At 55.9% G+C, this 10,906-nt stretch overlaps 1 long non-coding RNA gene across 1 annotated transcript in view; it reads left to right on the forward strand.

The window, feature by feature from the left end:
* The first annotated feature begins 6,093 nt into the window (after positions 1-6,093).
* LOC129665800 (uncharacterized) overlaps positions 6,094-10,906 on the forward strand; it is a 7,548-nt gene continuing 2,735 nt past the window's right edge. Inside the window, exons 1-2 of the long non-coding RNA XR_008718425.1 lie at positions 6,094-6,559; positions 6,884-7,114. This is a non-coding gene — a long non-coding RNA (uncharacterized LOC129665800). The remainder of the gene's footprint in view (positions 6,560-6,883; positions 7,115-10,906) is intronic.

The following is a 10,906-nucleotide window of genomic DNA, read 5'->3' on the forward strand; positions in this document are numbered from 1 at the left end:
GGATGGGAGGAAGGAGGGATGGGAGGAAGGAGGGATGGGAGGAAGGAAGGAGGGAGGGGAGGAAGGAAGGATAGAAGGAAGGAAGGAGGGATGGGAGGAAGGAGGGATGAAGCAAGGAGGGATGGGAGGAAAAGAAAACGCCAGGGGTGTGGAGAGATGGCAGCAGTTAGGAGTGCTTGCTGCTCTTCTACAAGACCTGATTTTGTTTCCGAGTACCCATGTCAGGCGGCACATGGCTACATGTGACCCCATCTCCTTGGGGTCTAATGCCTTCTTCTGGTGTGTGTGTGTGTGCTGGGGAGACGGCTCCGTGGCTAAGTGCACCGGCCTGCCAGCAGGAGTCTGAGTCCCCAGCACCCATGTGGAAAGCTGTGCTTGACTGCCCTTGCCTCTAGCCCGGACACTGGGGGCTGAAGACAGTGACTCCTGAGAGCCCCAGCTCAGACAGCCCGATGGTTCCGTGAGAGGAAGATACCCGGCACCCTGCCCTCCACACGTGCACAGGCACGAGCGGACATGCATTCGCATGCAAACACCACACACGCACACTTTTCGGGTGAGTCCACTGGGGTCCTGAGGGGGTGGGCCAGGGGTCACCCGACAGGGATAGAACCAGCCCAGTCAGGAGTTAGAGCTGCACATTAGGACACGGCAGGAACCTGTGGATAGAACTGGAGAGCAAGAAAGCCTGGGCCCCTGAGGCTGTGTCCCGGGAAAAGCGGAGCCTTCATCACTTCTGACTTTCCCTCAGACAGGTAATTTCCCAGGGAGTTGTGCCCGCTGCTTGCCTGAGCCTGGACCACATGCCAGCGGGGTGGGGCACCTGTGCTTTCCTCCGTGGCTCACCCACAGATAATCACTGCTTCCCGGAAGCAGATCCTGCCACACCTACACCGAGAGCAGAGCTGCTAGCCACTGCTCCCAACATAAGCACTGAATTTGGTCATGGTGTCACAATCCACACATAGCCTAAAACTCCCAGGTTCCTGGGGCCTATGGTGTTACAGTGTTAACTCTTAAAGTAGCCTTTAGTGCACATGCAGGCATGTGGCCAGCCCCACCGCCGTCTGTGGCAGAACTGTCTGCCCCGTAGGCGGAAGCCACCTGTGCCACCCTCTACCTGCTCTCCAGTGTTGATTGGCCACAGGGCTGGGAGCTGTGTGTGTGCTGAGAGCGCTCACTGCTCTTGCAGACAGGATCAGGGTTTGGTTCCCGGCACCCGTGTGCTGTCCACAACCATCTACAATCCTAGTTCTGGGGGAACCCCTCAGCTACTTCTGGTCTCCCTGGGCGCTATGGATGCAAGCAACACACACACGCAAATGAAAAACAAGTAACTCTTCACACGTCTGTTCTTAGCATGTTTTCAAAAGCCGGCACACTGATTTTCCCTCCACTCAGGCCCCCAGCGTGACTGTATGTACATCCTCTGCCCTCGCTTACCCACGTAGCCCGGGTGGACAAGGCAGCTTCCATCTTGTAGTACCTGGGGCCACTTTTCAATTCAAAGCAATCATTCTTATTGTGAGCCAAATATGCAATTGCTGTATATCAGAAGAACACCTCAGCTACGACCGCTGCTGATTTTTATTGAGACTTATTGAGCTGGTTGGTTCGCTTTTTTGAGGCGGGTCTCGCGTGTGATCTCCAGTAGTCTCGAATATCTAATCCTCCTGCCTCCACCTCTCAAGTGCTGGGATTGCAGAGGGCGCTGGCGCACGAGGCTTCGTGCCCCTCGGCAAACACTCGTGCCTACTACCTCCGCCTCCCTCCTTTCCGGACAGCCTCGACGCGCGACCCAGAACAGCGTCTGCCTTCCCCCTGCTGGGACTCTGGGCGTGTCATCAAGGCCGACCGCGGCAGTTTCCACAGGCACAGGCTGGCCTTTGGCGCTGGCGAGGCACGTGGGGGCGGGCAGCTGGGGTCAGAGGCCACGGCGCCGCCGAACGCCCGAGGGCGATCAAGGTCGGGGCGTCCGCGCCTGCAGACTGCGCTCCGGAGCGCGGCTGCGTCCACGCGGCCCCCCTGCCCTTGTCCGCAGCCCCCCGCCAAACTCCTGCCAGCAGCCGGGCGCCGATTGGCTGAGACGACGGCGCCCGGGCCAATCAACGGCCAGCGTGCGAGCCACGTGGAAGGCCGCGGGCGGGGGAGCCGCGCGCCTGCGCACTGGGCTCGGCGCGCCGGGAGGCCCGCGGCGCCCACGTGACCCGGCTCGCGCGGCGGCTCGCCCCGGGTGGGGCGCGGGGAGCCGGCCTCACCCTGGGACAAAGCGGCGGGGCCGCGCTCCCGGGCGCGGGAGGCCTGGGCGAGGGCGCCCGCCCCGGGAGTGCCGAGCGGGGCTGGGCTGGCCGCCCGCGTCGCCCGGATGAAGGAGGCGACTCAGGAGGCCGCGTGGCCGCAGCAGGCTGCGCCTGAGTCCGTGGGACGGCGGCAGGACGCCCGGATCCCCCGGCGCCGACGAGCACCGCGCCCTCCTGCCTCTGCGCCGGGTTACCCTCCCCAAACCACCGTGCTCCGCGGGGTCACCCTTCTGGATCCCGAGCCCCAAACCGTAGGGGGAAGGAACAAAGGCCGGCCGGGTTGGGGGCTGTGGACCCACGCTCGGCTGCGCAGCAGATGGAGCCTCGCAGGCCCCTGAGCCCGACTTCCGCCCTCTGCAGTCCTGGGCTGTGCCACCCGTCCGCGGCGCATCCCGCAGGAACCCTAAGGGGACCCGGGATCCCATCCCAACGTGATCTCCCTGTGCCGGGCACCTGCCTGACTCCAGTTACCGTGGGCACACTTGCTCTCCTCCATGGGGAAGTCTCTGCCTGCAGTCGTAGCTGGTTCCTGCTGTGTGACCCGGTGCACAGCTGACTTACTTATGTCTGAGGGAAAGGGTCTGCACATCTGCAGTAACGCTGGTGCCTGCAGCCTGAGGCATTCCGTTCCAGCACCTCAGGTAGAGCTGGTGTTCAGACGGGGTGTAAGAGCAGAGTGCTCAGGAAAGGCTGATACACATCTGGTGTGGATGCGGCCTTCTCGCGTCCTGCTTTGAGTGAGCAGCAGTAACCATGTATGCACTGTTGGGTGGCCCTGCGGTTTCTACTGCTCAAAGCCTCCCCCTTCCGTGAGACCGCAGAGCCAGCACTTCCTGAGATGGTTTGGGAAGGACAGTCTGAGGTGAGAAAGCAAGGGTTGCACACAGCGTAAGCCACGTCTGTTATACTAGGGCTCATAATCCTGCCTGTGAGCTTCCCATACCATTGCAAGTTTATGTCTGGGAAAGGAGTGAGGCCAAACTCAGAGGTCGCGTACACTTGGTGTCAGGCCTGGCTTATTGCTGGCTTAGCCTTATTTGAGATATCTCTGTACAAAAGGGATGTTGCCTCTACAAAGACAACCTTCACAGAAGAGTTTATGAATCATGCTGGAGTTCTTGACTTTGAGCAAAAGACTTCACAGATTGTTGTGAGCCACTATGTGATTGCTGGGACTTGAACTCGACCTCTGGAAGAACAGCCAGTGCTTTTAACCGCTGAGCCATCACCTCTGCAGCTCTGGTTTTGTTTTTGGTTTTTCAAGACAGGGTCTCGCCATGTAGCCCAGGCTGTCCTAGAACTCACTCTGTAGACCACGCTGGCTTTGAACTCACAGAGATCTGCCTCATAAGTGCTGAGATGAGAGGCATGCACCCACCACCACACCCAACAATAAACTACATCTCTGAATTATTCCCAGCGAGTCTAAAGTGTGAAATTTAAAAGCAAAACAACAATAAAATACTCCAGCTGGAATGGCTCAGGGTAAAGCACTTGGTGTTTAGATACGAGAATCAGAGTTCTGTTTTTTTTTTTTTAGATTTGTTTATTCTATGTACAGTGTTCTGCCTGCATGTACACCCGCAGGTCAGAAGAGGGCACCAAGTTATAGATGGTTGGGAACCAACATGTTATTGCTGGGAATTGAACTCAGGACCTTTAGCCATCTCTCTAGCACCGAGAACCTAAGTTTAGAACCCCAGCACCCACGTAAAAACCAAGTGTGGAAAGAGGCAGTTCCCGGCCAGTTTGTCCAACCAGTGAGCTCCGGGTTCAGTGAGAGACTGTGCTTAAAAAAATTAAGTGGAGGGCTGGTGAGACAGAGGCTCTGCTGCTGAGCCTGATACCCAGAGCTCATGTCCTAGACAATGCATTGGAAGGAGAAACTGATTCCTGCAAGCTATCCCCTAACCTACACACACACACACACACACACACACACACACCAAATAAATGGGAAAAACAATAAAGATGGAAAAGCACTTTAGCAAGACAGCACACACTGACCTCTGGGCTCTTCATACATGCACATGACACACAAAACAACCTGAATTTGTAGCATCTTTTCAAGCCACAGCCAGCTTCTAACTGCACACCAAAGCCAGCTGAAAAACAAAAATGTTTAAACTTTAAAAAAGATTTATTCATTATCTGTACAGTGTTCTGCCTGCACACCAGAAGAGGGCACCAGATCTCATTACAGAAGGTTGTGAGCTGCCATGTGGGTGTTGGGAATTGAACCTAGGACCTCTGGAAGAGCAGTGCTCTTAACCTCTGAGCCATTTCTCCAGCCCCAGCAAATATGAGTTTAATTCTAGCACACAGCAGGCAAAGACAGCCCAGATCTCTGTGTGGGTTTCTGGCCAGCCAGGACCACACTGTCAGACCCTGTCTCAAAATGAAGTAAATGGAAACAAATACTCTAGGGAGTCCTTCATCAGGAAGGAAAACAGGAGCACTTAGCAGGAAGTAAGCAAAGACTGTCAAAGATTTTTATTTTTTTGTAGTGGCCACAAAATAAAGGAATACAAATTCAAATAGTCACAACTGGGCATCAGCCAAATTGGCAAACATGCCCAGGTGTACAGGGAGGTGTCGTGTGGGGAAGCTGGAAGGGCAGACCTGGGCGGTGTCATCTGCTGTCGCAGCCCTAAAGTTTCCCACTATGGAGAAAGAGTGGGGCAGCCACGCATGCCTCCGCGCAGGGTTACTGTGTGCAGGCGCAGTGGAGATTGTGGCTCACGGGGAGAGTTTGGACCCTACCCACTTCTTAAAATCTATCGTCAACACAAGCAGAGTGGCAAGGCAAGGGGTTTATTTGCAGCCAGTGTGGTTATTTTCATCAAAAAGAAACTGAGCGAGAACGCCCCAAGGCTTCGGGTGCTCTGGGCGCAGGGAGGGCCGCGGATGGGCCGCGCTCTGCTGCTGGAGCGGCTCAAAGCGCTGCAAAACCTGGAGCTCCCTTACAAAGCTGGCGGCAAGAGAAGAGACGCAGGTGGACGCCGAGAAACGGAGCCGCAGCTTCCCGGGGCTCAGGCCCGCCTGCACCTACCCTCCCGCGCGTGAGTGGCCGCGGAAGTGATCACGCCTGTGGGGTCAGGCGCGAAGGCTGCCACGGTTTCGGCTTCCCCTCTCCCACACGGGGGTGGGCGGCCGTAGCCCCAGCCGGGCCACACCTCGTGGGAGACCCTGAGGCAACGCACCCCCGTCCGCGGCTGCCCACTCCGAGCCTGCCTGCGCTCCGGGGCTGGAAGGCCAAGTGCTCCTGGCAGGAAGAGCCGCGCTGGAGAACTTTTCCTCACTGCGACGGAGTACGGGAGACGGGCTCGCGCTCAAGAAAAAAGCGCTGTCTGCAGTTGTGGAGGGCACCGCACCGGCATCCGCGGCCGTGCGAGCGTGGGCCGCACTCGCTCGTCTCCACAGCCGCCACGCCGCTCCCTAAGCGCCCGGCACTGTGAGCCGCACCGCGCAGGCCAGGGGTGGAGACTGCGGGACTTGGCCGCGGAACGGGGAGGTGAGCGAGCCGGAGCGCACCGCCCTTGGCAGCGGGCTCTGGGCCCACGCGCGGGCCGGGCCGCAGCCTCGGTCTCCCCAGGCGTCCAGGCCCGAGCTGCGGGCGCTGCCGGCGTCCAGCCTGCCCAGCGCTAGCAGCGGCCAATCAGAGCCGAGCCGCCTGCCCGCGAGCTGATTGGCTCAGGCCGCTCGGGCCTCGCCCAATCGCGGTGCGGTCTCCGGGCCGCCGGCCGCGGGGCTCCGGGCTTTTGTTCCCCGGAACCCGAGGGTGAGCGGGCCGCGCGGAGGGCGGAGCCGGGGAAGCCGAAGGGAAGCCATACTGGAGATGCAGCCCGCCTTTCACACTTAAGCTCGAGGCCTGGGCAGGGACCGCACACCGAAACGAAGAGAAAGTGGGCTCCTGAGCAAACTGCCTGAACACCGAGGCTACTGGACGTTGGCCGTACAGGGCCTTGCTTTGATTTTCTTTTGTTCGAAACGGGGGCGGGGGTCAGGCGGGCTTGGAACTCCCTCTGGAGCCCAGCATTTGGTACCGTTGCGCTCCAAGTCTCCCGAGTGACTACCGGCCGTATGCCCCGTGCCCACCTCCAGGACTTGCTTGTGTTTAAACAAGGCCACCCATAACCCGTGATGGCCCAGTGGCTCGGGTGAGCAGCAGTTGTCCCCGGCCCCACCGGAGAGGCGAAGGCCAGGATGACGTGCTGGCGGAGGCTGGCCACGGCGGACGCCTGCCTCTTGTTGGCCAGGTGCAGGCTCACTTTCTGAGAACGGCTCCCGCGGCTTCACTGAGCACCCCATCTTGTCCCCAGAGTGGCTCAGAACCGGGCCTTCTGCTAGCCCCAGGCTCCCAACAGGCTGGCGGTCACCGCAGAGGCAGGCCCAGGAAGCAGCATTTTGGTTACAGAGAACAGAACCAATTAGCAGGGATTCGGTTTTCAATAATTATTTTTCTCCCATGATTTTGATGGGATGAGGGGTGGGGCTTGGGGTGGTTAGAGGTAGGGGTCCCGATTCCTTTGCTCTTCCCCCTGAAACCGTGGCAGCTGGCTTTCCTCCTCTCCTGGTTGCAGGGTGGCTGAGTGCTCCCGGAGTCCCAGCATGGACGCGCTTCCTGTCTCTCAGCACCCCAGGCCCCGTGCTGCCTGGGGCTCAGCCCCACACCGCTCCCAGCCTTGACCCGGAATCATGAATCAACACCAACCTGTTCTCTTCATGACTTGAAAAGAACAAGGGGAGGATAGGAGAAGCACGGAAGTCATATCTGTCCTTCAGGAGAGGGACGGAGAGAGAAGGTACTGGAGGTGAGTGAATGTGTCGGCGTGGGAGGGAATACAGAGACCTTATTCACCGGGGACTCAGACTATGCGGGTGTTCATGGCTTCAATTAGCCCGGTGCTGCGCCGAGAACCTTCCGAGGTGGGTGGTTCTGACCAGCTCGTAAATGGCTTTTGTAAAGTGCTAAAGCAACGACTGTAGCACAACATGAGGCGACCAACCAAGATGTCTGTCCCGGTCACACAAGGGCAAATGGCAAGAGTTGTGTTAAGCTAGCATTCCCAGGGGAAATGGGCAGATAGAGAGCCAAATGCTGTGCTTTCGAGTCTGGGCAGATTCAAATAACAGGTAAAGCTTGTCCTAACTGGGCAGTCACAACTCCCAAGTTAGCTTGCCTTCCTCCCCTGCAAGGAAGGATGCTAGAACCCTTTACCTGTGAGGTAGAAACAGAAGGGCCAGGACTTCAAGGTAATCCTCAGCCATGCAGTAGATTTGAGGCAGCCTAGGCTACCGGACACCTTATCTCCAAATATTAATACAGTGAAATTAATTAGGAGAAAATATATGTTTAAGCAAACAAGGATTAAAAAAATGACAGTTGAGTTATAAAAAGAAACACTGAACCACAAGAAAGAGAACAAATGATGTATTAAAATTGCTAAAACAAAGCCAGGTGAGGTAGTGCACGCCTGTGATCCTAGCACTCAGGCAGGCAGAGGCAGGCGAATCTCTATGAGTTCAAGGCCAGCCTGGTAATTGCTAAAACAAAAATTTTTCCCTCTCTTTCTTGTATTTGCTTAAAAAAAAAAAAGGATTTATTTATTATATATACCATGTTCTGCCTGCGTGTATACCTGAAGAGGGTGCCAGATCTCTCTATAGATGGTTGTGAGCCAACATGTGGGTGCTGGGAACTGAACTCAGGACCTCGCGAAGAGCAGACAGTGCTCTTAACCTCTGAGTCATCTCTCCAGCCCTTGTTTTTGCTTTTGAGACAGGGTTTCTCTGTGTAGCTCTGGCTGTCCTGGAACTCACTCTATAGAGCAGGCTGGCCTTGAACACGGAGATCCTCCTGCCTCTGCCTCCTGAGTATTAAAGGTGTGTGCCAGTACCACTTGGCTTTAAGACAGATATTTTCAATGTAGAATTCTATCTAGAAAACACATCCTTCAAGTGTGAAGGCGCCTAGTGGTGCGGGCCTGCAGTCTCATTGCCCACAGCATGGGAGGACGCAGTTTAAGGCCTGTCTGCACTACAGAGCAAGACCCTATCTGAAAAGACAAAGAGGAAGAGAAAGGAATGTGACACGGGGAAAGGCTGCTTTAAACATTCAGGGGCCAGGAGGCCGCTCAGAGCACGCTGCAGCTGCAGAGGACCTGTTGCGCCTGTGTGACTGAGGGGTGCAGCCTCCTCTAATTCCAGGCGAAGGCCTTGGTGCTTTGTCCTGGAGGGCACCTGCCTGAACGCGCGCATGCCCGCCCAAAGACACACGAACATGGTAAAAATAAAGTCATCGGGCAGGGCTTTACCCCAGCACTCAGGAGGCAGAGGCAGGCGGATCTCTGAGTTGGAGGCCAGTCTAGTCCACAGAGTGAGTTCCAGGACAGCCAGGGCTACACAGAGAGACCCTGTCTGGAAAAACAAAAATCAGAACAAAATAAAAACAAAGTATTTAGAATAAGCCAATACATTAATAATAATGTATTCATTATTATTCTTATTCGGTGTTGCTAAGGATGAGGAGAAGGCAGAGAACTTCACGCCGAAATGCTGCCCATGCCTGTGGGGTGACTTAACTGAGCAGTAATGTCCTTCATGGAAAAGGGGCGGGGCTACACAACCCCTCAGACGTTGCTGGTGTGAGTGCCGACACCGAGGCCTTCTGGCAGCTGGTGTACAGTTAAATATTCACTCACATACGGTCCCTCGAGTCTCCGTTTACCACGGCGAGCGCACAGTTTCCTTCCCACCACTGGGACCTGAGGTGGAACAGTCAGCATTTTACCTGTAAAGCCAGACCTGGGCCAGCAGCGGTCAGCAGGCATCACTTGTTACAGTTCCAGTCATCTCTTACAGTCAACTCACTCTGCAACCCAGTTGTCCAGAGACTCTCCCTGGACCAGGCAATCCACAAGCTCGCAAAGACCCACTAGCACCTCTTCCTGCCTCCCAAGCGCTGGGATTATTCTTTTTTGTTGGGGAAAGGGGTGACATTTGAGGCAGGGTCTCCTAGAGTCTACACTGGCTTCAGACTCACTCTGTAGCCACAGTGACCTTGAACTCCTGATCCTCCTGCCTCCACATCCTGAGCACTGGGATCACAGGTTTGCGCGTCTGTCCCTAGTTCTCTGTGTCTCTGTTGGTGAGGATTTGGTTACCCTTTCCCTCATGTCCTGTGTGAGGGAGTGCTCAGCGGGGTTAGCATGCGCTGGACTGCAGCCCGTGACCTGCAGTCTCAAAGAGGCATGTTCGCGCGCAGGAGATACGCTAGCTGCCTCCTAGCTCATCTCTAATTTGTTTTTTGAGCCTGATCCAATCCAGGGTAGGTCCCCTGCTGGGTTGGGTTGAGGTACTCTGCTGCCCTGGGGTGGGGCCTTCTGTCGTTTTTAAAACTGAAGCAAGGAGGGGTCAGGGTCAGGGTCAGGGTCAGGGTCCACAGGCATGAGTGGGGGTGTGGCTCTCCTCAGCCTCACAGGGTAGGACCTAAGGGTCCGCAGATGAAGTCGGCGTGGCTCATCAGTTGAGGGGCCAAGCTATACATGCATATATACATACATATACATTGCACATACACACACACACACACACACATGTCCACATGCGTCACACAGCAAGTCTTAAGTGGGGCATATTTTACTACACATTTTTCAAAACTTCCCAACATCAATTGTCGCCAAGAATGAACAGGGAACAGTGGGATTCTCATTCACTGGTGGCAGGAATGTGAAACAGCCCATCCAGCTGTTCTGAAGAAGAGAAACACATCTTGCCATACAACTCAGAAATCCCTCTTAGGGGTTTTACCCAGATTATCGGAATACACGTCCACACAAACCACAGTAATGTTTATTCATAATGACCAGAGGCTGAAGGAGCTCTCCTCAGTCACTAGGTGACACACCCGGGTTTTTCCGGCCCAGGGACTGTGGAAACAAGGAACCAAGGTTGGTGCAGAGCCTGAGGAATCTTCCGTGTATACATCCCAGGGCAGCAGGCCAGTTGCAAAGGCCACCCACCATGTAATTGCATTTACAGGGCATTCTAGAAAAAGCAAAGGTACAGAACGACCACCACAGGCCCTCAGATGCGGGTGGGAAGAAGGACACTGTTTTCGGGGTGTGGATATGTCCTGTACACTGCGGCTGTCTCACACTACATTTACCAAGCTCTGCCAAGGGGCCTGCGGACGCGGCCTCGCCAGCAGCAAAGCACTTGTGTGGCACAGGGCTGAGCCTTGTGTTGGCACCATCACATTACCAAACAAAGGAACAGACACACAGAGAAACTTACCACAGGAAAGGTGAGCCATACTCCACAGCTCAGGAGTTGTTGCATGCTGGTGCACATCTGTCATCCCTGCCCGTGGGCTAAACCAGAGGGTCATGTGGCTAAGACCAGCCTGGGCTACATGGCAACTGGTCCCCCTCCGTGCACACGCAGAGACAGAGAGAGAGACAGAGAGAGGCAGAACATGCATTTAGAAGAAACAGGATCCCAGCTGGAATGCAGACAGTGACAGGAGCGTCCTGCTGCATCAACAAATGCACTGGGTGATAAGACTGGAGCAATGCAGAGAGTATTAGCATGGCCCGTTGGCA

The sequence above is a fragment of the Psammomys obesus genome, unplaced genomic scaffold, assembly GCF_907164565.1.
Source record: "Psammomys obesus unplaced genomic scaffold, mPsaObe1.curated_primary_1811, whole genome shotgun sequence".
Classification (NCBI taxonomy): domain Eukaryota; kingdom Metazoa; phylum Chordata; class Mammalia; order Rodentia; family Muridae; genus Psammomys; species Psammomys obesus.